General features: G+C 44.0%; 1 protein-coding gene across 9 annotated transcripts in view; it reads left to right on the top strand.

Moving 5' to 3' along the window:
* LOC111869832 (RNA-binding protein Musashi homolog 2) overlaps positions 1–27,842 on the top strand; it is a 389,564-nt gene that overhangs the window by 309,793 nt on the left and 51,929 nt on the right. Inside the window, exon 2 of one of the 9 annotated variants that reach the window (XM_023861653.2) lies at positions 21,895–22,001. The exons of the other annotated variants lie outside the window; for them this stretch is intronic. The gene's annotated coding sequence lies outside the window, so the exon portion shown is untranslated. The remainder of the gene's footprint in view (positions 1–21,894; positions 22,002–27,842) is intronic. 9 annotated transcript variants of the gene reach the window in all.

Here is a 27,842-nt window from a genome sequence, read left to right as displayed (position 1 = left end):
TCCGACGCTGTTATAATCCTGACCTAGTGCCACTTTGTCCACCACAAATCCCACATGACCTGACCCAGGCTCTGAGCCGGGCCTCCGCGGTGGGAAACCGGTGACTAACCGCCTCAGCTATGGCACGGCCTCAGTGTATACTTAGTATTCCTTGTGTTTCGTGACTTGACATGCTAATAATAATAATAATAATAATAATAATTTTATTGCTAGTGGGGTGGGACTAAGTCCCTTGTACTGCGGCCACTTCTGACCTATTGTACCAGCCCCACATGATAGGTGAGGGTGATTGTGGAGCAATTGGTTGAATGAAGATTGGCAGGGGAAACCGAAGTACTCGGAGAAAACCTGCCCCAGCGCCACTTTGTCCTCCACAAATCCCACTTGATCGGACCCGGGCCGCCACGATGGGAAATAATAATTAAATTTGTTGACAGTTGTCATTAGTGCATAACGCGAGACAGATGTAGCGCCGGTCCTGAACCCTCTGACTGGTTTTATCGTTCCATAATAAGAGAAGTTCTGAGAACTAACGTGAGCAGACAGCAGCGACTTCCAGCAACTTCGTCTTACCACAGTCGTCACATGTTGCTGAAATTAAGCAGCGGGAAAATAATCATACGAAAGGATTCAAATTCTCCACTTCAGCCAACGTTTCATACCACACTCGGCCACAGTTTTGAGTGAGGATTCTCGAAACTCAGGACTCCTCCTATTGAATACCGTGCTTCTGTGGAAGGGATAACTGAAAGGTTCAAGTAGATTCTGAAGGGCCCTGACGATGGTGGATGACACACAGATTTGCTGGGTTTCTTGGACATTTTCCATCGTCCCGAATTCTAGGTAATAGAGGACACGAGGTTTCGGAAACTGGATCTGTTTCCGCCTTCAGGTGAGAAAGGAAGACACCTACTCATCCATCTCAGGAATTCTAGTTAATAGAGGACACGTCGTTGGGCCCCTTAGAAAGAGCTAATCAATCACTGATTGAGATTAGCTCTTTCTAAGGGGCCTAACGTCGTGTCCTCTATTAACTAGAATTCCTGACGATGGAAAAAGTAAAAAAGAAACTCAGTAATTCTGTGAGAAATGTACAAGTTTTTCCCCTTAACTACATCGCAGGCCGCGCCACAGCTCAAGCGATTAGTCGCTGGCTTCCCACCGCGGCGGCCCGAATTCGAGCCCGTGTCTGGTCAAGTGGGATTTGTGGTGGACAAAGTGGCGCTGGGGCGGGTTTTCTCCGAATACTTAGGTTTCTCCTGCCAATCTTCATTCCACCAAATTCTCCACCATAATCACCCGGGACAGGCTATAATAGGCCAATCAGTAGCCGCCGTGCCGAGTGGACCCAGTTGGACTCCACCTCCCACTAAAAGAATAAAAAAAAAACCTACACCGCAGCTTCATACGCTGTCCATGACGTGTTGCGATCCAGCAGGGGAAGCAGAGAATTGGATTTGGCGTCCAGGAAGGAGTAAACAGAAACGTAACCTGGGATTGAAACTGGAGCAAAGCGAGGTATTGACATTGAAGAGAGACAAATAAGTGAAAGGAAAATACATAAGACATTGTCACGTTCCACCAGCAAAGCACGTGGAGCCCAAACAGTTTAGCAGCCTATCTGGACCGTTAACGCGAGACCACGTAATGGACTGGATATGTGCACCGCTGAAGCGGTATCCATTCTGATCTCACGACGGGAAATACCTGTGACGCAACGGGACTGAGTCTGGGAGTTAGGCAAACTGCGTCCGTAATGCCAGACACGTTTTTATTTTACAGTTTGCGGTTCATTTAGTAAGAAGTTAGAGCTTCACGTGTAGGAGACATCATGCACACCATTCTTACTATACAACGTGATCCAAAAGAGTAACCGAAATGAATTGAATTTAACGTTTTTATTTCCATATGTGGTTCGCGTAATGGGTCGTCGAGTTCGACATGTGAAAGTATTTGTAATAGACCACTAATGCTTAGTATTCTGGACGTCCCGGGTTCAGATTTCGGCCCAGAGATCGTCTGCCTTTTGTGACCACATTTCCTTTAGGCAAATGGCAAGGATTACGTCTCGATTAAGCCACAGCTGTATCATTCTACATTCTTTCCGGTCATTAGACGCCGTACAGTCTGAGCTAATGACAGTGCTGTTATGAACTACGACAGCAAACCCGAAATGTCAGTAGTGTTAACATTACAACTGAAATACCAGTTCCATTTGGTTGCCCCTTTCTCATTCAGTCGCCCTCTGTAGGACTTCACTCGCAGACCATGTCACTTGTATACCAAATTTTACAAGATTTAATTTGAAAACCGGGTTCAGGTTAAAGTTTTACCATGTTCAGACGTGTGATGAATCCGATGGAGCTTAAGAACGCCCTAGCTTCAGATTTAAAGCCGTTCGCATGACGATTAATTGTATATGAATTGAAATATGTTAAGTATCCTTACCTGTTGAGCGACTGATAAGTGAATTCAGCGCTAAAAACTGACACTACTTTTTGTCTGCATATATACTTGCTAGGACTGCCTCTGTGGTCTAGTGGTCAGCGTTCCTGGCTACAGATCCAGAGGTCCGGGTTCGATTCCCGGCGCTACCAGATTTTTTCTGAGAAGTAGTGGGTCTGGAACGCGGTCCACTCAGCCTGGTGATGATAACTGAGGAGCTATTTGAAGGAAATGGCGGCCCAGATATAGAAAACCGAAATTAACGGCCTTGGGGATTCGTTGCGCTGACCACGCGACACCCTCTATCCGCAAAAGTTGGCACTAAATTTCATCGACAAGCGGCGGTCGCTCGGTCGGTATAGTTCGCTTGCGGACAAAAATCACGGAGTTTTTTTATCTACTTGCTAGACTTTAATTCGCATTGCAGTTACTGCCATGGGTTAAAAAGGGTAACGTCCCTATGTTTAACCAATTAAGCACTACGCCATGTAGGCGTATGGGGGAGTGGATGTATAGATCCGCATTCACCGAATCTCCTATGGAATGGGTACTGGGGACTCTTTCCCTGGGGGTAAAGCGGCCGTGACATGAAGCTGATCACTCACCTCCAGCTAGTGCCGAGGTCAAGAAACTGTCATTGGTTACATTAGTCTATTAGTAACATAGGCTGATAGCTCAGTCGGTATAGCGACGGGCTGGACAGTCGGGGTTCGATTCCCGGTATGAACAAGATTTTTCACTCCTTAACGTCCAGACAGGCTCTGGGCCCCATCCAGCCTCTTATCCATAGGAGACCGAGGGCTGTTCCCCCGGGGGTAAAGCGGCAGGAATGGTGGAGCTATGCCTCCATTAGCCCATACGTTTTCATGTCGTGGTACTTGCGCGTAGTTTATTAAGCACAGGGACAACTTTACCTTTAGCCTCTCGAACAGTAGCCCCGATAAATTCAGAAACTATGATGGTGTTTTGTCCCGTGTGTTAATGACTTTGAATGCATCCTGGGCCCATTGTGAGCTGCGCCGTCCTATCGGGAAACCATTAGTGCAGAGGCGTATATCACAAAGGACCTTTGGCCGCTCCCCCCCCTCTAAGCCTGAGCTGTATTGGCAAACTAAGAGTACCAAGTTGAGTAAAACAATGTCCATTTTAATGCAAATCTACGAGACATTCAATATTCCTATTTACGTCACACAGGAGAATGTTTAAGGCGCCGATATGTGCTGAGCCGGGGTAGGTCAGTCGGTATAGCGACTGGCTACAAGCTGGACGGCCGAGGGGTCGGAGTTCGGGTCCCGGTAGGGTCAAGAATTTTCTCCACGCCGTCCAGACCGGCTCTGGGCCCCCCCAACCTCCTGTCTAATGGGTACCGCTGGTTAAAACTGCCGGGGCGTGAAGCTGACCACACCCTCAGCAAGTGACGAGGTCAAGAAAATGTGGATCTGTACATCCACTCCCCCATACGCTTTCATGGCATAGTGGTTAATTAGTTAAGCACAGGGGCAGCTCTTCCGGAACCGGGTGCTGGACGTAGCGGAAAGGAAGAGGGTTAAGGCCGAATAAGTAGCCGGCCTGCTTTCGGCGTTGTGTTTCCACGTTTTCTGGGCTCAGTGTGTGTCGTGATATGCTGGCTTTAGTATTTTTCTCTTATTATAGACCTATTTTCCCGAAAGACATATTTGGCATATATTAGTCGGTTAAGCTAACTGTTGTTTCTGTAAAATCTTTGAGTCTGCTCTCTGCTGTGCTTTCTTTCTCTATGGCTCTGCAGCCCTTTGGACCTTCGCCACTTTTTCAGTTTCCCAGTATACACAATCGGTAGGATTCCTTGGAAAGGGGGATCAGCCCGTCGCAAGGCCGCTACCTACACACAGAATAAAGGCACACAAGATAACATGCATCGAGTGGGATTCGAACCCACCATCGCAGTTCAAGCGAACGAAAGCCTTAAACCGCGCGGCGACTTTGATCGCCTAGGCCTACATAGTGGCTCTTATTATTCACCAATTTTACCCGAAATTGTATTTTGCTGTGAAATTTTAGTAAAAATTGTCCAGTGTTGACATCCGGTTAGAGGTTCTCGGGCTATGTTTGGACGGAAGGCATGCAGACTTGTCGAATATAAGAGGCACCATATTTTTTTCAAATCTTCCAGTTGCGAATGACCCCCCCCCCCCACACAAACTCGAAAATAATTCATCGAGCAGGGTCGTAAGTTTGAATCCTGTTTGCAATGTTTATTCACGGTTTGGATTACCGGATTCGATTCTTTCGCTGTTGCCCTTAAAGCGGCTCATCCTCCATCCGTTTTCTCCTCGTTAATCCATCGCCTCTTTATGGGGCCCAGACACGAGATCCTCACTTTTTCTCTGCGTCCCTACACTCTTCATTATGTGAATGCAGATTGGCTTCAGTTTTATAAATTGGATTTTCAACTGATATTGAATTTCATAATGGTTCTGCTTTAGGCGGAGCCACGCGGTAGCATAGTTGGTTGACGCACTATGCTACAAGCCGGAAGGTCGCGGGTTCAAGTCCCGATGAGGTCATTGGATTTTTTTTTCAGTTGACCTAATCTTTCCAGCCGCACTATGGCCCTGGGGTCGACTCAGCCTCTAACAGAAATGAGTACCACGAGTTTTTTGGAATATTTTGGGGGGGTAGAGGGCGGACGGCGCGTAAGGCTGCCAACTTCACCGCCATCTGTGAGCCGATTGTCTATAGAAAATGTGGGAAACTCGACGTCTCACAACCCTATAGGCTTCGACGGCCTGTTACAGGGATACCTTTACTTTTAGGCGGAGCCAGGATAGTTCAACATAGTGACTGAATACCAAGCCTGTATTGCACCCGAGACCCATCTTAGCCTATGTGAAATGGGTACTGGTAGGTTCCCTACATAGGCTTGAAGCTGTCCACCCATACACTGTGTGGGCAGAATGTATAAATGTGGTACGTTAAAGCATGCGCTATGTAGTGGTAACCACTTGGTTCTAAGGTTTTTCTTTTTAATGCGCTTGGTGGTGGGTGGAGTCCAACTCGATCCACTCGGCACTGCGGCCACTGATTGGCCTATTGTAGCCTGCCCCGTATAATTATGATTATGGAGAATTTGGTGGATTGAAGATAGGCAGGGGAAACCGAAGTACTCGGAGAAAACCCGCCCCAGCGCCACTTTGTCCACCACAAATCCCACTTGACCAGACCCGGGATCGAACCCGAGCCCTCGCGGTGGGAAGCCAGCAACTAACCGCTTGAGCTATGGCGCGGCCTTTCTAACGGGTTATTTTCTTGTTATTTTTTAAAAAATCTTCAAGGATAAGTTATGCCTTGGGTAGGCAGCGTTAGGGAAGAAATGCCCTTATGTTCACCGAGGTGTCTGGCATGATTGTTGAAAATAGAATCTAATAAACGAGGTACACGTATACAGTCTACACAACATTATTCTGTATTTAAAGTAGACACTGTCGTATCAGCATTTGTTTTATTGACACCATATTGCACAATAAGGATCCTTATTGAAGAATTAGATGAAAATAGATGCAGTTCAACAACTGATTCTGGTATCATTGTACGCCTGTAATGACCCAATATGAGGGTCGAAACATATAGCGTCAATGAAAACAAATGCTGATACTACTACAGTGTCTACTTTGTTTTGAATGCAGAATATTGTTGTGTAGACTGCATACTTTTGTATACATTTCATGTACCTTGTTTATAACACACAACAAGATGCATATTATTAAGATCGTAGAATCTGATAATTTTGTAACGATGAATTAACCACTTACGTTACTGAGTGATGTTGGTACACCCTCACATAAACGCACAATTCGTCGCTTTCGAAATGCTAGTCATTTCTAACGGAAGCCAAAAGGGCTCTATCCATCTTATTTGTCTTGTGACGGTGCAACCATTGGAATTCTTATCATACATACTAGCGTGCGGCCATTGCGGTTTTGGTAAGTTCTCAACGAAATTTTGCAAAATTGCTGCCGTTAGCGTTTCATGCCTGTCTATCCTCTTTTTAGCAATTAATAACTGAAGAACCGCTCTGGGGATTTGCATGAATATGGATGTTTACTAACTTTTGTCGATACATGGCAGTTTTGATGAAGACCTGTTCCAGTCATGAGCCTTATACTTTGGGGAAGGCGTTATTCTGGCGTGCTTTTTTGATTTCTCTACAACACAAGTGTATATTTGTAAGATTTGAGGTTTTCACGGCGGTGACTATCAAGAAAGCAATGTTCTGGGATGTGGCACCGTGTAGATGTGGTGTTAACCGACGTTTCGGAGGAACGTATCGCCTCCATCTTCAGGGTAGAAGGAAAAATAAGAAATCCGTAAGCTAAGAGACCGTGAGAACCGGTACAAGCAGTCCTACCCTGAAGATGGAGTCGATACGTTCCTCCAAAACGTCGATTAACACCATATTTACACGGTGCTACATCCCAGAAGAATGATTTCTTTAAGTGTATATTTGTCCGTGGGTTTAAGCTCCAAGCCATGGATAAGAATGGAAGATTGGAGGTAAAGATCCAGGCATTATTAACCTCGGCAACAGATGTAATTGAGCTTCAGCTTCAAGCCCCGGTTATTTTACTTCTTGAGAGAGAGCTCCAGTATTTGTTGGGTACGAGGATGCGAAGTTTCAGGAAGTCTGAACGTGGTATCGAAGGGAATAGGTGTGTACCCCACCAGAGAGACGAAAATCGGTCTTCCAGTCACGTAGTTACGTGTACATTGATGTAAGCATATAATTGTAACAGTGCAGACCAGATCCGATCGCAAAATATATGTCAGTAATTGAATACATTTAAAATTAGCTTGAAATTAGATACGTCACAATTGTATTTCGGATTTGGACAGTCATATTTCCTCTGAATATATAAATAATTGATCCAACGGAGCAGCGATATTGTGTAGATGCTAACAGTCTCCCAGCTGGTCAGGAAATTCAGTTATCTTTAAGGGACCCAAGTGTTCATCACCGTATTCACTAGATCCCGCCACTGGGCCTTATCCTGCATCAAATGAATCCAGTTCACTCGTCCATATTGTTATGATACAATAATATACATTATACTCCCATCTGCGCTTAGTTATTTAAAGTGGCCTCTCCCATTCAGTGTTTTCCTTCTAAAATTCTGCATGCGTTTGTCATTTCTCGTCTGCATGTTACATGTTCAGTTCTTCATTCTTAATGCATGAAGAATAATGTTATTTAGGATGCGTTATTATCGCCAAATATGGCTCTGATGCTGATTTCAGGGTTTTCTGGAGGGGGTGGGTCGGCTCAGATTCAATGCACGCAACCCCTAAATCAATATCCTGAACCTCTCCTCTCTTCACTGCCGTCCGCCTGTATCTGATTTCTATTTTTAATGCCATTCCATTTTAAATTTGAACGTTGCATGTGGATTGCTTACAGCTCATAGGCCAGTCACGTTACAGGAAATTGAGTTTATCAGGTATGAAACAAGATTGTGATAACTGCACTTGTCACAGGAGCTACCGGTATATGTTCTTGAAGTGTGGCCATAAGGATTATATACTGAAGTGGATAAGAATGTGACATTATCGTATTACACATATGTGTTCACGCCTAATAGCGTTCATGTTTGGGTGTATGTCTTTATCAAGGGGACGTTGGTTAAGAATTACTGGGTTTTTGGACTCTGTCCATCGTCCACCATTATTAAACTAGATAACACAACGTTTCGGAAACTTCATCTGCTCCTTTCCTCGGGTAAAGAGGAAGACACTTGTTGGGTCCCTTAGAAAGAACTAACCTCAATCACTGGACCCAACAGAGTAGATGTCTCCCCACTCACCTGAGGACGGAAACGGATCCAGTTTCCTAAACGTGTTCGTGATTCATTTTACAGAACATAAATAACACTTGAAGGTTACTGCCGTGTATTTTGGTCTATAGATACATATTTCGGAGGAACCTACTCTCTCCATCCTCACGCCCAGAAGTAAAATGTTGGATATGAGGTTCTGACCGCGGTGACTGTGAAATGTACTGTGTGACGCCGTGTAGCCCCGGAAGTTCACCGGATTTTTGGAAGACCGTAAGCCTGTTCGGGATAAAGGATTAAACCAAGTAAGTAGCAAGTTGTAGGCAATAATTCAGAGTTGAGGTAGTATGTTCCTCCGAAACGTCGGTGAATTTTTGTTGCAGTACACTCGTTCGCATCCTAGAACGCTATAAAATATTAACGTTTTATAATATCTAATTGTATAATATGGATTTTTTTCCCTTGGCACTACAGCCCCAGTGGGCCTAGGCCTACCTCCATGAACTTCTCCGTTCACTTCGGTTTTTCTGGATCTTGCACATACGTTAGGACTCCTTGGACGGGTGATCAGCTCGTCGCACCTGTACACAAACACAGAAATACGCACACACACAAACTAAACATCCATGCCCTGAGTGGGATTCGAACCCACGATCCCGGTTTCCAAGCGAGCGAAGACAGTACATGCCTTAGACCGCTCGGCTACCGTGACCGACCATAATATGAATTTAGTAGGATTATTTTCACGAATGCAAGTTAATATACAGGATTTTTTTCAACTGCGACCATATACGTAGTGAATTTGGCAGGTTAATGAATTCTAGAGTTTCATGCGTTGAAAAGAACAAAATTGCGAAGGAGTGACAACGTTGGCTGCAGGCGCCGAGACCCATCATGAATATTCTGTAGAGAATGACGGGGGGGGGGGAAGAAGAAAGAGGGAGGTATCTTGTACAAGGAGGGCCGCGGCGCATCTGCTGTATCCTGATTGAGTTCTGGTGCTGTTCCAGTAGCGAAGCCTGGAACTATTTTGTATTGCACATATTCTGTTTCAAGTGGGGTAGAAGTTGGTAGCACTGTCGTGTGGGGTTAGGCAGCTGAACCCAAAGCGAAGCGACCTTCTGTCCAGGTAGAATGCAGTGTTGCCAAAGTTAATGCCTAACCGTTTCATCCACCCATTAATGGTTTCTTGGAGGTTTCTAAATACGTATACAGGATACCCCACATCTGCAACTACCGGCCATTAGACTGCGATGCTAGAACCAAGACGACGTGTCGTTTCAACTCACCGAGTCTGACTATTGCATTCAAATAACGGTAAATTCGTTTTTCTATTACGAATTCATGTCTAACGCGCGACTTTATAAACGCATTAGTGTCGTAAAACTGGTGGGTTTTTTTGGGGGGGGGGGTCAAATAGGTAACTCTTAAAGGTATCCAGCCCCAGTCTTTGCTTTTGACAATTTTAAACTGAACATTAAGCAACTGCATTTGTTAGAGGCGTAAATATCATACAGAGATATTGGGTTTTCGGACTTTATCCATCGTCCTGGTTTTAAGATAACTAAGAAAAACACGAAGTTTCGGAGACTGGATCTGTTTCCGTCCTCAGGTGAGGGAAAACACCTATTCTGTTGAGTCCCTTAGAAAGAGCTAGCCTCAATCACTGGTCGATCACCTGAGGACGGAAACAGTTTCCGAAACGTCGTGTTTTTCTTAGTTATCTTAAAACCAGGACAATGGATAAAGTCCGAAAACCCAATATCTCTGTGTGTTATACACCATCGTCAGAATCCTATAGTAACTACATAAATATGATATTGGCCTGTTTCAGTAGTGGGTAGCATTAGAATACCCAAAAGCCATATAAATAGCGTTAATTAGAGGGTTTTTCAGTATGATGTATGCTGAAACCTGATTCAGGAAGGTAGCGCTCGTTGCCTTTTAGTCCAGAACCTCTTGTCTTCTCGTCTGCTGTCCAAAAACATAAAAATTACAATATACAAAACTATAATTTTCCTGTGGTTCTGTATGGGTGTGAAACTTTGTCTCCGACATTAAGGGAGGAACATAGACTGAGAGTGTTTGTACCCGAAGAAAGATGAAGTGACAGGAGGTTGGAGAAAACTATGTAATGAGGAGCTTCATAACTTGTACTCTTCACCAAGTATAATTAGAATGATCAAGCCAAGGAGGAAGAAATGTGCAAGGCATGTAGCACGAATGGGGGAGAAGAGGAATGCGTGTAGGATATTGGTGGGAAAGCCAGAAGGAAAGAGACCTCTGGGAAGACCAAGATGTAGGTGGGTCAAAAATATTAAAATGGATCTTAGAGAGGATGGGATGCTATGGATTGGATTGATCTGGCTCAGGATAGGGACCAGTGGAGTGTCCTGTGAACACGGCAATGATCCTTCGGGTTCCGTTAAATGCTGGTACGTCATTGAGTAGCTACACAATTGGCAGCTCAAGAAGTGTTCATCTCCATGAGTGAGTGATGTGCTGAAACACAGTGGAAAATAAATATCTTCCTGGCTTGTGTAGGTAGTGTGAATATCTGTTTGTATCGGCATCATAACGTTGGAAGTATATACTTTTTCTGGTATTTAAGTAATTTTGATAATGGGGAGATAACGAAAGTTACTAAGACTACGACGGGAAGCAGAGTAGCCTCACCGCAGGTTTCGCTGAACGGCTTTTGATCCTCGAGGGGTTTTACTTTACCTTATAAGCAGGGCCCGGATTTTCATGACATGTCATCTTTTTTTTTTCCTTGTATCCTATGCGATGCTCTTAATATATATAAATCTCGGATATGAGCTGCTGGTTACAGAAATGTAAATTTTATAGGTAATTTTTTGTCATTTTTTGGTTTAAGGTCTTTTTTTTTCATTTTTGGTGTAATTTATTGGTAAATTTTTGTACTTTTAAGGGTATTTCTTGTCATTTTTTGGCCATTTTAGGAAATTTTTCTTCATATGTTTTCTAAAATGTGAATAATATGGAAGCGAAGTGTTCTTTCTCTTTCTCCTTTAGGTCATATTTTGGATTTTTTTGGGCATTTTATAGGTAATTTTTTTTTAATATTTTCAGGTCATCAAAATCTGGGACCTGCTTATAAGGCACGTCACTCTCAGAGGTCTTTTAGACAGAACGTGTCGCTGATTGGGAATACTTAAACGACGCTTACAAAAGCACCCTTTGTTTTAGCGTCTTCTTCCCGCGGCCGTTTCCACTCTTTGTGTTCAGGAGCTCCGTTCTCCTCAGCAAAAGTTCCTCTTGATGTTTTGTTCAACTGTTAGCGGCCATTCTGCCATGATGAATGTCCCTTTTACAATTTCTTCTGTTTTAAAATGTTCACAGAAGACGAAGGAAAACTGACCAACTTAAGTAAAGAAAAACAGTAGAAGGCACAAAGACGTTTGTCTTGTGTCCTCTCAGCAAAACTTCCATCAAAAGATCTTTTTTTTATCTGTGATTTACAGAAATACAGTAACATGAAGAATACTATTCCTGGGATGCGAAGCCGTATTGTCTGGTATTTTGCCGATGTTTTGGAGGTAGCCACCTTTCAGCCCGTCCATTCCCATAAAGCAAAAGAGCGTTCTGTTTAATAACGTGCTTACTGGTTATTTGTCCCACCCGTTTTCTGCCCAGGAACAAGAGCTGTACATCTGGCAACTGTCACCAACATTGTGCTTTTGTTTGAACTCCTCCGATGTGCGAGTAGCTGATACAGTCCCTGTCTCTAGTTGTTGCACTTCAGTGAAGACGGCCCACGCTCCAGGGGACGTTTTCCGGACGTGCCAGAAACTTGTGTGGTTAGAAGTTGTTGGTGACAGGGATGTGCTTCTTTCCGTGTGCTCTTCTGTCATTCCTTGGCAGTGGCTTCTACATCCCAGTCGCTGCTGCAAAGAAAATTTAATTTATAAAACAAGACAGCAATTTTATAGCCATTACATTATTCGTCAGTAACTGCACGCACGGCTAGAGGAACCCTGTCCGCATGTGCACTGTTTATTCAAATGCTCTTCCGTGTAAAACACGAACAAGAAAGTCTCACTGTAAAAATAAGTTAGGTGTCTTTAATGAAGCCGGTTTATGTGAAATTATGTTAGCCTTTAGGCATTGATTACATGGACCGCTGACATGATGCAGTTACATGAACTTCCGCTAGGGGAGGTTTGTGGCGTCGAAGTTCACGTCGTTACTTTGGAACTCTGCGCTATTCATACGAAACCAGCGGCAATATCAGGTTCAGCGCGGTCGCATTTTATGCGAGGGATGCTTCGTATAGTTCAAGACAAAATTTTGAAACCCATAACATGATTCTTGTCGAATTTATTGGGATTCGTATTATTTCAAATTTTGCGCATGAAGTGAAATTTTGTTATTTTTTATATCGCAGTATTTCAAATTTGCATAAAATGCTGCCGCACTTTATTAAGCCGGGTCAGGACTTGTTGCTTATCATCCGATGCAACGCGACAAAATCTTGCGTCCAGACTTGTTGCGTATCAACCGATGCAACGCGACAAAATTTCTCCCGAGAAGGCAACGGAGAAATGACGAGCTGAATCTCAGTTTCGAGCCAGATTTTAATCAGCAATGAGTACACCTAACCTGGAGGTAGCAGCGATCACTATGCTATAAAGGAAACAAGAAAGAAATCACGACGTTTGTGGATATCACCGATTTATGCCAGTAGGGATGCAACGCGTACACGTCCAGACTGGCACCACTGCAACACGTGTCGTCCCTTTAATGCGACGGGAAAAGACCTCCAAGTGAGCGAACAGCCCGTATCAACATTTTGCAACGGAAGGATGATACGGGGTACCGTCCACACTGATACGATGCGGAGATACGCAACAAGTCTGGACCCGGCTTTAAGCTTCTTTTCCATGAATGTTTATGACGCTTGTTGGCGAACTGTTGATTTAAATAGAGCTGTTTCCGAATAACCACGCTGGGGATAAGAGGCGCCACGAGCGGTCGTGGAAAATAGGTTTTATGACTCGACCTTTGGAATTTGGCGAAAGTTATCCATCACTTATAGCAGACATTGATTTTTGACGTGTTATGATTGGATGTGTATTTGATCCGTTAAAATATGGGGATGTTGTTGATATCTGTAATTGTGGATATTCTTACAATAGTTACTCAACCTAATTCTACGATTTCCCTTCAGTTCCATAATATTATCTACCAAACTTCTCAGCACTTTTCTCATTGTCTGTACAGTCTTTGCTTCTGAAATATTTTTTGCTTTGCATCATCAGATGTCAGTACTTAACGTCTTGCCGTCTGTTGAACTTGAGAATTTTTCTTCTGATAATAGTCAGCGTTTTAATGTACCTCTTCAGACGCTTTTTGTTGGGTTCAGTGAATTGTTTCGGGAGCCGGGATAACGTAGTCGGTATAGCGATTGGCTACGGGCTGGGCGACCGAAGGTTCGGAGTTCGAGTCCCGTTAGAGTCAAGAATTGTCTCCACGTCGTCCAGACCGGCTCTGGGTCCCGACTAAGAAACTACTAACAAACCAACTCCACGGAGTTGGTATGTTTGCACAAACAATAAATGTCACTGCACACAATGAATACAATGCAAATGTAATTAAAACTACAATTACAATTATATAAATTAATATTAATAGAAAATAAGCACACTGTACACTAAACAGTAACAGTAATGAAATGTGTAATGTCATGATCTGGTGCACTCAGATTTCACCATGACCTCCCCATCATTCCGCTTCGCTACACTTACGTACCCTTCACATCTTCACTTCACTTCACTTCTGGATGATTTCCCCCACACCTTCACTTCCCCTCATTTATCACTTTCCTAACTGCATGGCAAATTGGCAACAGCGAACTATATTTGTGGGGGAGGTACAGGTTACGGTGTTGTCACTTCACGGAGGGAGGATACAATAAGTCTCATCGGGTAATACCGATATTTAAGTGACCAGTGATCGAATTCCAAATTATTGTCCAGGCAGAGGAATTACTGGGTGTCGTCCTACCCACATATTTCTTGCTGCGTTTGTAAACACAACACGGCGTGACATTTACCCCCCCCCTCAGCCCGGCCATTAACGTAAGTTGTGGCTGTTTGGACACGCCTGAGAAGGTTACTACGAATATCATCGCCCTGACCACCACTCTTTGAGTGGAAGCCCACTCAAGTCGTAACTGGAAAAGGCTACCTGTGATGACATGTAAAATAACCCTCCCGATTTTCAGGATACAAAGGGTGTCCCAGAATGAAAGGTCAGTATTCAGAGAGGTCATGGTATCGGTTATTCTAAGCAAATCGTATACATGTACGTTTCCGAGATAGAGCTATTTCATTGTACAGTTCCAAAATTGTTAATGAGAAAGAGATATTACGTACTGTTTCTAATACCGGTATTTATTGTTCAAGTGGCAAAGTCACCGTCAACATCAGTGCACTTTGCAACTCGTGTGAGGGCATGGCGTATTGCTTGTCTGTACAGTGAAACAGCTCTATCTCGGTGCAACTCGTGTGAGAGCATGGCGTGTTGCTCGTCAGTACAGTGAAACAGGTCTGTCTCGGTGCAGCTCGTGTCAGGACACGGCGTGCTGCTCGTCTGTACAGTGTACAATGTACTGTACCGTGAAATAGCTCTACTCGGTGCAACTCATGTGAGGGCATGGCGTGTTGCTCGTCTATACAGTGAAATAGCTCTATCTCGGTGCAACCTGTGTGCTGCTCGTCTGTACAGTGTACAGTGAAATAGCTTTATCTCGGAAACCTTTCTGAAAGGACACATGTACATATACACTTTTTTGCTTAGAATGACCGATACTTTGACCTCCGAGAATATTGACCTTTCCTCCTGGGACAGCCTGTATAGACGTAGGCAGAATGATTGTCATGGTAACCTCAATCGAAAGCCGTGTTTTCTTCAGCACACAAAGTGGGTTGTTAACTTTAAGCTACTGCGGTAAGTTGACCTCGCTCTTGGAGGGTACGGTTATTTTTGACCTACATTATTATTATACAGCAACTGTTTTCCTGCTATAGAAACCGAATGATCATCACGAACACAAGAATGCGCAACCAGATTCGATCAGAGCCAGTTCTATCCTCTCATCACATAAATCTCTTTGTATGTAATATTTATTTTAATTTAATAAATTTAAATAATAATTATTAAAATTCAAATAGTTCATGGGATGAAAGGAGGGTAGAACTTGGTCTAAGCGACTGTCTGCTTCTCAAAGGACTCAGCTCCATGGAGTTGGTTTATTTTAATAAACCCTAATTTCTGCCCTCTTCAAAGTCTGGAATTTTATCTCGTTTTTATATTTTATATTTGTCATTGGTCGTTTACATTCCACCGAACCTCGTCGAGTTCAGGAGTTCAAGACGCTTCGTTGCTTTGTACTTTCGGAATACCAAAATAAATTCCGTTGCTTTAGTCCGCAAGCGAAATATATCGACCGAGAGACCGCTGCTTGTCGGCGAAGTTAATGCCAACTTTAGCGAATAGAGGATGTCTTGAGGTCAGCGCATCGAATCCCCACGCCCGTTAATTCCGGTTTTCTAGACCGGAGCCGCTACTCTTACTTTCAAGTAGCTTCTCAATTATCCTCACGAAGCTGAGTGGACCCACTACTTCTCAGAAGATCTGGTGGCGCCGGGAATCGAACCCGGACATCTGGATCTGTAGCTAGGAACTCTGACCACTAGACCACAGAGGCGGTCTATTCTGTGCCCATTACACGAAGTGTACGTTACACTGGTGTCTCTACTCTGTGTTACTGTAGCTTTGTGGCATGCTGTATTACTCTTATTGGCATAACGGTCTCTGTTTCCTGTTTAGGCCTCACTATCAAGGTTTTTTCCTTTGTTGTGTCTGCCATGTAACATGGCGTGCTTACCGGATGGTTCGAGCCCACGAGGTAGCAGCATTCGTGTCTTGAGTTGTGCTAACCGGCAGCTGCGACTGCTTCTGGCAGTGCATTGAATGGCAAGGCGCTTTGCAAGACACCCGTCCTCGCTTTCAGGGGAGTGCAGCAGTACAAAGCAACAGGGAGAAAGGATGGCCCTGCATTAAGTTGGCTAATCATACAGAACTCGACATGCGGAATCCGTCTTCTGTCTGGAGGGCGTAAGGTTGAAAGTTGTCCATTTTCGTATTGAACACTACACCATGGAGGCACTGGCTGGAGGGTAGTGATCATCTGTACGCCCTAGGCCACTTTCCTGTTCTCTTTATTCCTGTTGCTCCCAATTGGAGCATGGGGCATCCGCTCTTTGTTTCACTTCAGTTTCTTAATCTAAAACAGTCGGTAAGAGTTCTTTGAGGGGGGTTCAGCCTGTCGCAAGGCCGTTACCTAACAGACATCCATGCCTTGAGTGTGATTCGAACCCACAATCCCAGGGTTCGAGCGGGAGAACACAATTCATGCCTTACACCGCGCGGCCACTTTACTCAAGGGGATAGAAACTGTCCACAGAATATGAGGGAAGGTGGGCCCCAGATGCAGCCTAGAGGGTACCCTACCTGGTATCGAACAACAGTTCCTCGGCCTTCCAGCCTATAGCCTAGTCACTATACTGAGCTTGAAGATTAAAACACGTGACATGGTTATATCTAGAGATCTGACATTCTCGCTGTCTTCTTGGGTAGGATGCCGTCGTGTAGTTTGCTAGGTCTCCAACTGACGTTCCTTCGAAACGTCGGTAAATACCTGCCACACTATGCTGCATCACATCCCAGAAAACGCTGCTCTTCTTTTATCGATCGTTACGTAAATAAACTGAATAGGCATGTCGCCTGATAGTGTTGACTACTTCCTCCGAGATGTGACGTCATGTAGTCTGGTAGTTTGCAGATGTTTCGGAGGAAAATACTGCCTCCATCTTTAGGGTCAAAGAGTAAACCAAGCCAGACACTTACCATAGCTTAAGTAGTAGGTAGCCCGTTTCTCATCGTGGCGGCCCGGGTTCGAGCCCGAGTCAGGTCATGTGGGATTTGTGGTGGACAAAGGGACACTGGGGCACGTTTTCCCCGAGTACTTCGGTTTCTTCTATCAATTCACATTCCACCGACTGCTCCACGCTTACCAACTAGCATCCAGGTCTGATACAATAGGCCAATAGTGGCCGCAGTACTAAGTGGACTCGGCCTCACCCCATGGCAGAAAAGAAGTCAAGCCAGACAGGAAGAATGAAGCAGTAAGCAAGNGATTTCTTATATTTTTTCTTCTACCCTGAAGATGGAGACGATACGTTCCTCCGAAACGTCGGTTAACACCACATATACACGGTGCCAAATCCCAGAAGACTGCTTTCTTCAATGTCTCTATGCTTGGTTTTCCCTGGTATGTTCTCCGGAACGTCAGTAGATCTCTACCAGACTACACGGCATCTCAACCCATTCACCGCCCTGAGAACCCCATATCCAACAGCTTAGATTATAGTGTTTTCTCTTCCTATTGATTTTCGTCTGAATGTGTTCATTAGTTTTTGCAAATGAAACACGCGGCTGGAAAGACACCCCATTGCGCGTTCATATATGCGTGTCTTGCAGTTCTGCAAGATGCTTGTGGGCCCCGCTAGTCGTTGTTAGGTGTTCCTAAGAGGCCTGAAATTCTAACCGCCATAACGTGCAGCGAGGTTGTAGGGCCTTTCTTCTATCCTCGCATGGAGGTACCCGGTGCAGTGCGGGATATGTCCCCCTCTCATAGGCCAACAGCGAACAAAGCTCCATGTGCCTTGTCAAGAGAAATGGTCAGCTGGTTCCTGTACCACGGGGGTCACATCAGGTCGGGCTTTGCTTTGTTCATTCTTTTGTACACCCTGCTTCCCTCTGCCTTTATTAATGGGAGGTCGTACACCGGGATTCACGCAACCTCAGTGTTTGAAGCCGTTTTGTACTCTCTCTCCCCTACTGCTGATTGTATCACTCTAGAACTTTTTTTATGATTTCAATACAGTCATCTTTGTGTTATTTTTTATCTTTGGGATTACTAAAACGTAACGGTTCTTATCGGGATCAGGTTGGAATACTTTTATTTCTATTGCTTTCACTTGGAGCATAAGGATTCCGTGAAACGCTTCGTTTCCATTCAGTTTCTTAATCTAAGATAGTTTGTAGGACTCCATGGACGGGGATCAGCCCATCGCAAGGATGATACCTAGTTTTTTATTGCTAATGGGGTGGGACTAAGTCCCTTGTGCTGCGGTCACTTCTGGCCTATTGTACCAGCCCCAGATGATAGGTGAGGGTGATTGTGGAGCAATTGGTGGAATGAAGATTGGCAGGGGAAACCTAAGTACTCGGAGAAAACCTGCCCCAGCGTCACTTTGCCCACCACAAATCCCACTTTACCAGACTCGGGATCGAACCCGGCCCGCCGCGATGGGAAGCTAGCGACTAACCGCTTGAGCTATGGCGCGGCCCTAGTAAGTAAGTAAGAGTGTTGGCTGGCTTGCTGTTTTGGACTAACGAATCTTCGAGTGGTGGTAATTTATTGAGTAGCTAACCAACTCTTAGCATCTCGAGAAGGGCTCGGCTCCATGGGTTCAGTCGCAATTTTTGGCACTTATCGAAGACGTCCGACATAAGGGCCTCACTCTGGGGAGAACGAGTGGCCCAATTGTAGCGCTACCCTGGTTTCACAATGCCAGCGTGTATGCAGCATGCCTTACCAGCCGGGTTTTTGACGGGGGAGGGGGGACATGAGGTCACTACTGATCGAGGCTCTCATTGTACCTTTCTTGGTGATCAGTTCTTCTGACAGACTTTTCGTAGTTTCCTTGTCTTTTCAGGGCAGATGTCGGGGTAATATCTCTAGTTTGTTACTCAGTAATCATACCATTTATTGTAAAAAAAAAAACCTCCGTGGTTTTAGTACGCAAGCGAACTATACCGACCGAGCGACCGCCGCTTGTAGGCGAAGTTAGTGCCAAATTTAGCGGATAGAGGGTGTCGCGTGGTGGTCAGATTGACGGATCCCCACGGTCGTTAATTTCAGTTTTCTAAACCGGGGTACCATTTATTCGACGCTATATAATCTGAGCATTAGTGCTACCGTCGCTAAATAAATAATAATCAAATAAGAAAAGAATTTTAGACGCTCTAAAATTGAAGTACAGTTCAAGCCTCTTCGCAGTGCGTTTCCAAAGGCTATATGTAAACACTTTTCAAGCAAGAAGCTCTCGACACATAGAAATCCATTTCCGTGCGCCCACATCTGTCAGTTCAAAGTAAACTCAACTGCGCTGTTTATTCGCGACTGTCATCCCTCTAAAACAAGTCAAACCAAACTCGTGACTAAAATAACGTAACCAGAAATTAAACTAAACTGTGCATTTTGCTATGCCACACATTGGCACTTCAGAGACTGCTAAAATTAATTAGCAATCCGTAGTATTGCATATACCCCAAGGCTCCAGTTAAGAGATTGGATCAGTTTGCAGTACCGTGTCCAGTTTTATTTCGTATTTTTCTTAGGGAAATTAAAACTTGTGAGGTTGGTAATTTTATGGAGGAACGTTATTTTTCAGTTATATCCCCGGGTGATTTAAGGAAAAATTGTGAAAACTGTTGTCAAGAATAGCAGGTCAGTCTCCTGCCCGAGATTCGGACTCAGTTTAGAATTTGCTTACAAAGGTTTAAGCCGTTTTAAGAACAAGTTTAGGGCACATCCAGTGCAGTCTGGACAGAAGATTTTTTTTAAAATAATTTTAGTGTTTAGTGTTAATATGCAATGTTATTTGTTGGTTATTTAATGACGCCATCATCATCGACTGTATATAGTGTTAATGATGGGACGATTCATGCATGTTGAGTAGCTGATGGACTGAGAACTGGCAGGGAAACCCGAAACACTCGGAGAAAACCCCATCACTTTTTCCGCCACAGATTTCACATCACCAGACCGCCTCTGTAGTCGGGTGGTCAGAGGCCCCAGGTTCCATTCCCGGCTCTACCAGATTTTGTGAGAAGTTGTGGGTCTGAAACGGGATCCACTCAGCCTCGTGAGGATAACTGAGGAGCTACTTGAATGGAAAAGTAGCGGCTCCGGTCTAGAAGACCGAGATTAACGGCCGTGGAAATCCGTTGCGCTGACCACGCAACCCCCTCTGCCCGCTAAAGTTGGCACTAACTTCGCCGACAAGCGGCGGCCGCTCGATCGATATAGTTCGCTTGCGGACTAAAAGCCACGGAATTTGTTTTTGTTTGATCTCACATAACCTGATCTGGGATGGAATATTAGTCGCCGGTGTGGGAAACCGGTGACTAACTGCCTGAATTATGGATCGGTTTTTTTATTTTTCATTTCTTTCAAAATTCTGGGGAGGAGCAGGTTTTACCGCCCTCCCCTGCTGGCGCACATGGTACAGTAAATTTGTCCGCTTACCGTTTGTGAATTTTATTGTTACTAACAGTGCAAGAGAGGTGAACAAAGCAGACCCACCAGTCCTAGTGTTTCTGTCAGAACGTTACAATTATATTTCAATATAACAATATTTTAATTAGTCGTATAGTTGAAATAATGTTTTATATAACAACGCCTTTGCGTCGTGTCGTGTTTCTTAAACTCTTATTAATCATGTGCCCTTTTAACGTTGGGATCGGAGTTAACATGCATGAATTTACGTCGATAAACATACGTTGTCTATAAAGCTTGCCTACTCTGTCTGTATGGCCCGCCAGCTAAAAAGTACGTGTCCCACCCCAGGATGTAGTGTCATTGTGTTGCCAGTGAAGGAGTCTCGAAGTTGTGTTTGGTTGATGCGGTTTATGGACTGGATTTTGATTACGCCTTGCAGTACATGACTGCATTGCTCTTCGGGCACTTTCATGGCTGGATATAGTTCTAGCCGTATCCATTTGGAGAGTCATTGTCTTTCGTGAATATCTGTTGTGGTATATACTTCTTTTCTGCACTGAATCTGTAAAGAGGCGTGCTTATTGAAAGCTTCTGTGGATATTCACTGAACCTGTAATAGTTATGTATGTATGTAAGTGGGCTGTGATCTTGACTGTCGGTAGAATTACCATTCTTGTACAAGGAAATGTGCTCTATATATGATAACAACTTCGTATGGCGTGGACTAACTTTGCACGTTAAAATAACATCTCCTGCGGTCTAAACCTCAAATCTTGTGTCCCGTTATGGTACTTTCTTGCAACTGCGCTGGAAAGAAATGGGATATTTTGCAGATTCATAAATACGTCTGTTTACAACTGTAGAATTTTGAAATCCCTTCTTTTTTAGCTTGGCTATTCTTATATATGTTTTAATTACAGTGCACATTTAACCTAGTGTAGGCGTGTAGGCCGTAGATAGCCAATCCATTGTCAGCAAGGAATGTTCTTTAATGGTTTTAACTCTATCGTGTAGTTGGGGTAAAGCTATTGTAAAAGCCTCTGTCGTGCTTGCCATTGTTTTGTTTTTGTGTTCTCTGTTTTTATCAGTCTTTCCTTATGTCTTTTTTTTCTACACCTTTCTTAGCTCGTATTATTGTTTTTTTCTATGCGGCACATTTTAAACAGATAACTGACGAAAATCAGAATTCTCAAATTGTTTTTATATATTTTTTACAGTGGTTTTAATTGAGTGAAATAAGGATGTTATTTCTTGCGCTAATTCCAGCAGAGAGAGACTTGATTTAATTTGCCTGCCTGCCCACGATGCAAGGTGTCGCCGCAGGTAGCCGCACCCCGATGCTGGTGACTCAGACGTTGCAGCGTCGTGACCAGGTAACTCGACGCCGCATCTCAAAGTTGGCACCAAATGCAGGTCTTGTAGCTGGAGCATTGTGTAGTCAGTATATATACAGGGCGAGGAGTTATGGCTGGCCACACATTTTGCCGTTGTCTCCTGTTTGTTATCCTTTGGTTAGTTGGTTGTTTGTATCTTTTATATTGCTAACTCGTCATTATCACAGACTTTTTTCCTCACATGCAGTTATTAACATTTCTTCAGGTAGACATTTTAAACATTGTAAATACAATATCTTCTTTGTTGCAGTTCACTTTTGATTGTTTTTGATCTGTCTTTGTTTCTAAGTGCCACGAATACTGTTGCAGTATTTTTGTTGTTTAGACCGCTGAATAAAGCTTGGCAGTTCTGTTGTATATTCATTCGCACTTGGCTGTGCAGTATTTCTGGGGTTATTGCGTATATGTGTCTCATAGTTGCTGGGTTGCATGTTTCTTTATAGAGTTGTGGTAGCCTTTTAGAGTTGCCACTCACATTAACACAGAACTAGGTTGAACTACTCTTTAACACCTAGACAACTTCCACGTGAATGATGGAGTGGCTATGCAATACAACTTGTTGTCTCAGCGTTGCTTCGTATAGTTGGAGCAATTCCTTCACTTGAGCCATTTTTCCAGTCTTTGTGTATTTGTTCTCTGATTTTGCCAGTCTTCAGAGGATGTAATCCTGGGGGCATTTACTGTTGTAGCTTTTCTTGATGTGTACATTTATTAGTCTTTATGTGTCTTAATATAACATGTACATAATGTTAAGTGTAGAGTGTCTGAAAAGTTATGCACTTCTCTGTAAATTTAAATTCGCACATGCAACAAGTACCCAAATTTAAGAGTATTTCTCCTTGGATGTCATGCCGTCAAGTCCGCTAGAAGCTTACCGACGTTTCGGCAGGTCGTAGTGCCTTTATCTTAAGGATCGATAAGTAAGCCAAACGAATAACAGCAAGCAGCAAGGATTGCCATTTGCGGTTACTTAGCTTACTTTTCGAGTCGGAAGCAGGGGGCAGTACGTTCTTCCGAAACGTCGGCGAACTAATACCGACGTACGCGGCGTCACATCCAGAAGATACTACTGTTCATAGTCACCGCTTTGAGAACCTCACATCAAACAACCTGCTTAACTGCTCTGAAAATCATATATTTTTTAAGTGTCTGTCGGGATATAGCGGCGTATAGTCCGTTGAAAGTCAGCCGACGTTTCGGAGGAATACGTCTCCATCTTCAGAGTCTAATAATAAGCCAAGCAAGAAACCAGCGTGAAGCTGTTAGCAAGCTTTGTTTATTCTTCGGCCCTGAAGACGGAGGCGAAATGTCGGTTGACTTCCAACAGACTACACGGCGTTATGTCCCAGCAGATAGAACTCTTCATAACCACCTCTGTGAGAACCTCAAATACAGCAACTAGCTTAAAATTGTTCTGAAAATTGCATTCTTTTTTCTTTTGGCACAATAAGTTCGCATCATAATCATGGCTTTCAGAACGTTTTGAGGTATACTTTGCGCAGGTTTTGCTGTCCATAACATTTCTTTTGTCCAAAGTGTAATAAGTTGTTGCAGACTTGATATATTTTCTATTTTGAAAAGAAAGTGTGTGCGTTTTAGATACCCTATACGTAGCTAGCGCCGTTCGTGGTAGTAGTTAAAACTAAAACATCTACATTGCGCATTATATCATTTTGGATCTCGTAATAATAATCAGTGGTAAAGAAAGTAAAAATAATAAAGGATTCCCACACAGGTATCCTCGTCTGGGGTGTAACCGTAGTGACCTTTCACTGGGAGTCCAGTGATGTAGATACAGTATTTATTTTATTGTAGTTCCTTTCAGTAGGGGCAGTTCATGATCTCATATACAGAGACAGTATCGTGTATATTAATTATTGTTTTAGCTTTATCTAGTGGTAGTAGTGACATCTTTTTATATGTATCATAGATAGTAGTAGGTCTCTTAAAGTATCATTAGTTCTGTATTAACTGAGGTAAGTAGCAAAGCAATTGCGTGGTATGAATTACTGTTCATTTAAATGACAGATACAATGTAGTATATGAAAACAATGATTATAGGATATACAAGAAACCGTTTCACGACATCTCACAATCCTGTGGACCTCCACGGCCTGTTACAGGGATAGCTTTACCCTTTTTTATTAATGGGTTGAGTGCTGGAGCTCCGAATGAAATCGCCCGTGACTCCAGTTGCCGCAATTTATCAAGTCAAGACACCGCTGACCAAACTGTTCAGTCCTGTAAGTAGAGCCGGATTGAACTTTTGCACCAACGACAAGAGAAAGCCCTTTAGCTTCAAATGTGGCAACTCTGATTAATTTATTGAAGACAAAGCTTGCGAGATTTGTTTCGTGGGAACGGTTCCACATCCTTTTGTGTCGACGCAGGAGGAATAACAGCTCTGAAGACCTGTAATAGACCGTAGTAATTATGGCAGTCCTTTGCGCTGCATGCCGTGTCTAGAACAGTTGCGGGGTATATCGTCTGATAGTGGCTTACATTGCCACGTCATCATTAAGGGGTGATAGGATTCTGTAGTACTTGAGGTTCTCATAGCGATGATTGTGAGGAATTTTGTATTCTGGGATATAACGCTATGTAGTCCATTGAAAGCCAACCGACGTTTCGGAGAAACATGTAGCCTCTATCATAAAGATCGAAGAATGAGCGAAGCAGGTAGAAAACACAGGTGACATGACACAGTTTTCGTAAGTAGTGGGCCTGATCACAACTGGTTCCATTGGAAATTTCCCGGTAAAAGAAAAGGCAAAGATATCCCTGTAACATGCCATGGAGGCCCATAAGGTTGTGAGACGTCGAGGCTCTCAAATTATCTACACAGTCCGCTCACAGATGGCGGTGAGGTTGCTAGCCTTACGCGCCGGCAGACCTGATAATCATTTGTTAGAAGCTGGGTCGACCCCAGCGCTGTAGTGCGACTGAAAGGATTAGGTCAATTGAAAAATTCGATGACCTTATCGTGAATCGAACCCGCGACCTTCCGGCATGTAGTATAGTGCCTCAACCAACGACGCTACCGCGGGCAACCTTCCGGTAGGTGCAGTAATTGTACGGCGGAACGTAATAATGTTATGATGGTCTGTGTACTGACAGGTGTCCGTACTGTTTAACGATGCTGCCATTGTCTTAAAGAGTATACAGCGTGGAATGCAAGAGATCAATGAATAGCCAGTTTAAAAGGGCATGGCAAGAAGCGGCGGAAACCTAATTTGGGGTACAGTCTCACCATTTGGTTGCAGGAACCGGAGGAAACCACGACAAATCTCAGAACAGCCTGTCTTCAGGCTGAAACACCGGGATTTTTCCTTATTTGGTCGTGTCGTAGAATTCGTGGGGCCACACGAGCACACAAGATGCGTCCTTTGTAACGAACCTCGTGACGTCCGTTGTAGAAATAAACAGGAGAGGCGAATGCTACGATTTCTTCTGGCTCCATTGCAGACAAAAAACTACTCACCGCATTCTGCAACTGTGTGGTGTCCTCAGCAACGTCCGTCATAAAGTACCTTCGTTACAACGGACGCATTTTGTGCATTCGTGTGACCCCAGCCTTAAGCTGTACTGACGTACGTTGTTTTTAAAATGTTCCAGTTCCTTTACCGTCGATAATTGATTATCATGCCATGATTCATATCTGACCGTCCAGAGGTAGCCTGGTTGACGACTTTCTCTTGAGCGCCTAATTTAGACACCTGAACCTAAGCCGGAGAAGTTGGAACAAAACCTGTAGTTTGTGTAAAGTGAGAGGGCGATTTTGGGGGTTATCTATACCAAACACGTTTAAAATAACGACCATTGGGTTTGCGTCCAAGATAAATCATTTAGTTCTCAACGGAACCTCCCTTACCCTCCCCTTCCGGATGTAGACTCAGCACAAATCGATTTCAAATTAATGGAGATCTGATGGTTGCTAGCAAAGTCCGGTCACTAAAGTATGGCCTGTCATTTGAAGAGAAACGACTTTACGGGAAGTGTAAGCAGTGTACCTGGGCCGCGTGCAAGAACAAACTGTAGCATTTCCAGGTTTGAATGTTTATTTAGGGTGTCCGGATGAAAGTTATCCAAAATAAAAAAAAATTGTAAGTTAAATTAGACAGAAACTGAAACAAGTTTACATTTTCAATGCAACTGCAATCCGTTAGGAATGTAATTGTAATTATATTACATCGCTCAAGGTATATAGACGAACACAGCGCCCGAGTTCGTACGAAATGCTGCATTTTGCATCTCTGTTAAAAGTTTGGACTTCATTGCTTGTATATGCAGGGGACGCCAGCGTAACAAATGCTTGGGTAATAGTGTGTGATATTCTGAATTTCAGCCTGGCGTTTGTCCCAAACTAGTGGCTCTAAACTTTGCCATCACTAAGTGTAGGTTAGTATGAGTCTTCGCTTCTGGTATGGAAGTGATAAAGAGAGGGACTTCCACAGAATGTTATACGTCCCGACGACGTCTGCTTATAAAGCAGCGGACGGACGTTCGTAATGTGACATGTAGCTTCTGTAGTCTAGTGGTCAAGAGTTCCTGGCTACAGATCCAGAGGTTCCGGGTTCGATTCCCGGCGCTACCAGATTTTTTCTTTTTTGAGAAGTAGTGGGTCTGGAACGGGGTCCAGTCAGCCTCGTGAAGATAATTGAGGAGCTACTTGAATGGAAAAGTAGCGGCTCAGGTCTAGAAAACTGAAATTAATGTCCAGGGGGATTCGTTGCGCTGACCACGCGACAGCCTTTACCCGCTAAAGTTGGCACTAACTTCGCGGACAAGCATCGGCCGCTCGGTCGGTATAGTTCGCTTGCCGAATAAAGCAACGGAGTTTAGTTGTTTAGACCGATTGCTAATTAACAGCTGTGTGAACAGGCGACACTAAAACAGCCGTTGCTGGGGGACGGCTCTGTGGATACGTTGGTTTCCCCGGCAGCGGCCGAACACGCAATGTGGAAGAGAAGTTTTCTGCGCGGTGCGTGCCGGTGCTATATAACGAGGATCAGTAGTTCCGTTGAATCAGATTAACAGAATTGTATAAACAACCAGATGTACAAAGTCATGAGAATGAACATGCTCGCAGCATAGGACAAGGCGAAGCCACACATAGAAAATATAAGAGGCTTAAACTTGGCGGCGGTCAAGTTTACTACCGTTCAAGTGACTAAGCTGCCGTTTTCAATAATACGCTATATGTGCGGTACGTACACTCTACAAAGCCGAAGCGAAGCGTATTCATAAGAGACAAATCCATCGTGTCGACAGAGAGGATAATACATAAGGACACTGACCGCAGGGATTCGCTTACAGAAAGAAAGCTCTGGTCATGAGCCTCGAGGGGCTTGGTGGCGAGACGAACTGATTGGCGACTAACTGCCAGTCGTAAAGTAACTTTGACGATTCAGTCAGTTGAGATTCGACAGTTGAAGCAATGGGTTAGGTGCTAGATAGTCGTCGGTAAGGACGTCGCATTGTTGGATCCGTTACCAGGCAACGACTAGTGAAAACAAATCTGAGATGAGTGACCGTGTGCTGTAGTAAGAAGTAAGAGTGCCTGAATTAACGAGAGCGTAGTTACAAGTGTATAAGTGTCCGGTAAATCCAGATGCCAATCCAAACCCCGTCTGTAGTCACACTACATGACAGTCCGGAAATTATGGCGAGTTTATGACCATTGACCAAACTTGATTTTGTCATTATTTGCATCCCAGAGTGAACACAATCAAATTCCTAATAACTGTTCAGTGCGATAGAGTTGGAAGTTGTTCCTACGAGACGTTAGTGCGCAGATTCTTAAACTTTGTGGTGCATTAA

This window comes from Cryptotermes secundus, unplaced genomic scaffold (assembly GCF_002891405.2).
Source record: "Cryptotermes secundus unplaced genomic scaffold, Csec_1.0 scaffold286, whole genome shotgun sequence".
Lineage (NCBI taxonomy): Eukaryota > Metazoa > Arthropoda > Insecta > Blattodea > Kalotermitidae > Cryptotermes > Cryptotermes secundus.
Note: the sequence above shows the minus strand (reverse complement) of the source record. Positions and strands in the feature narration are given on the sequence as shown.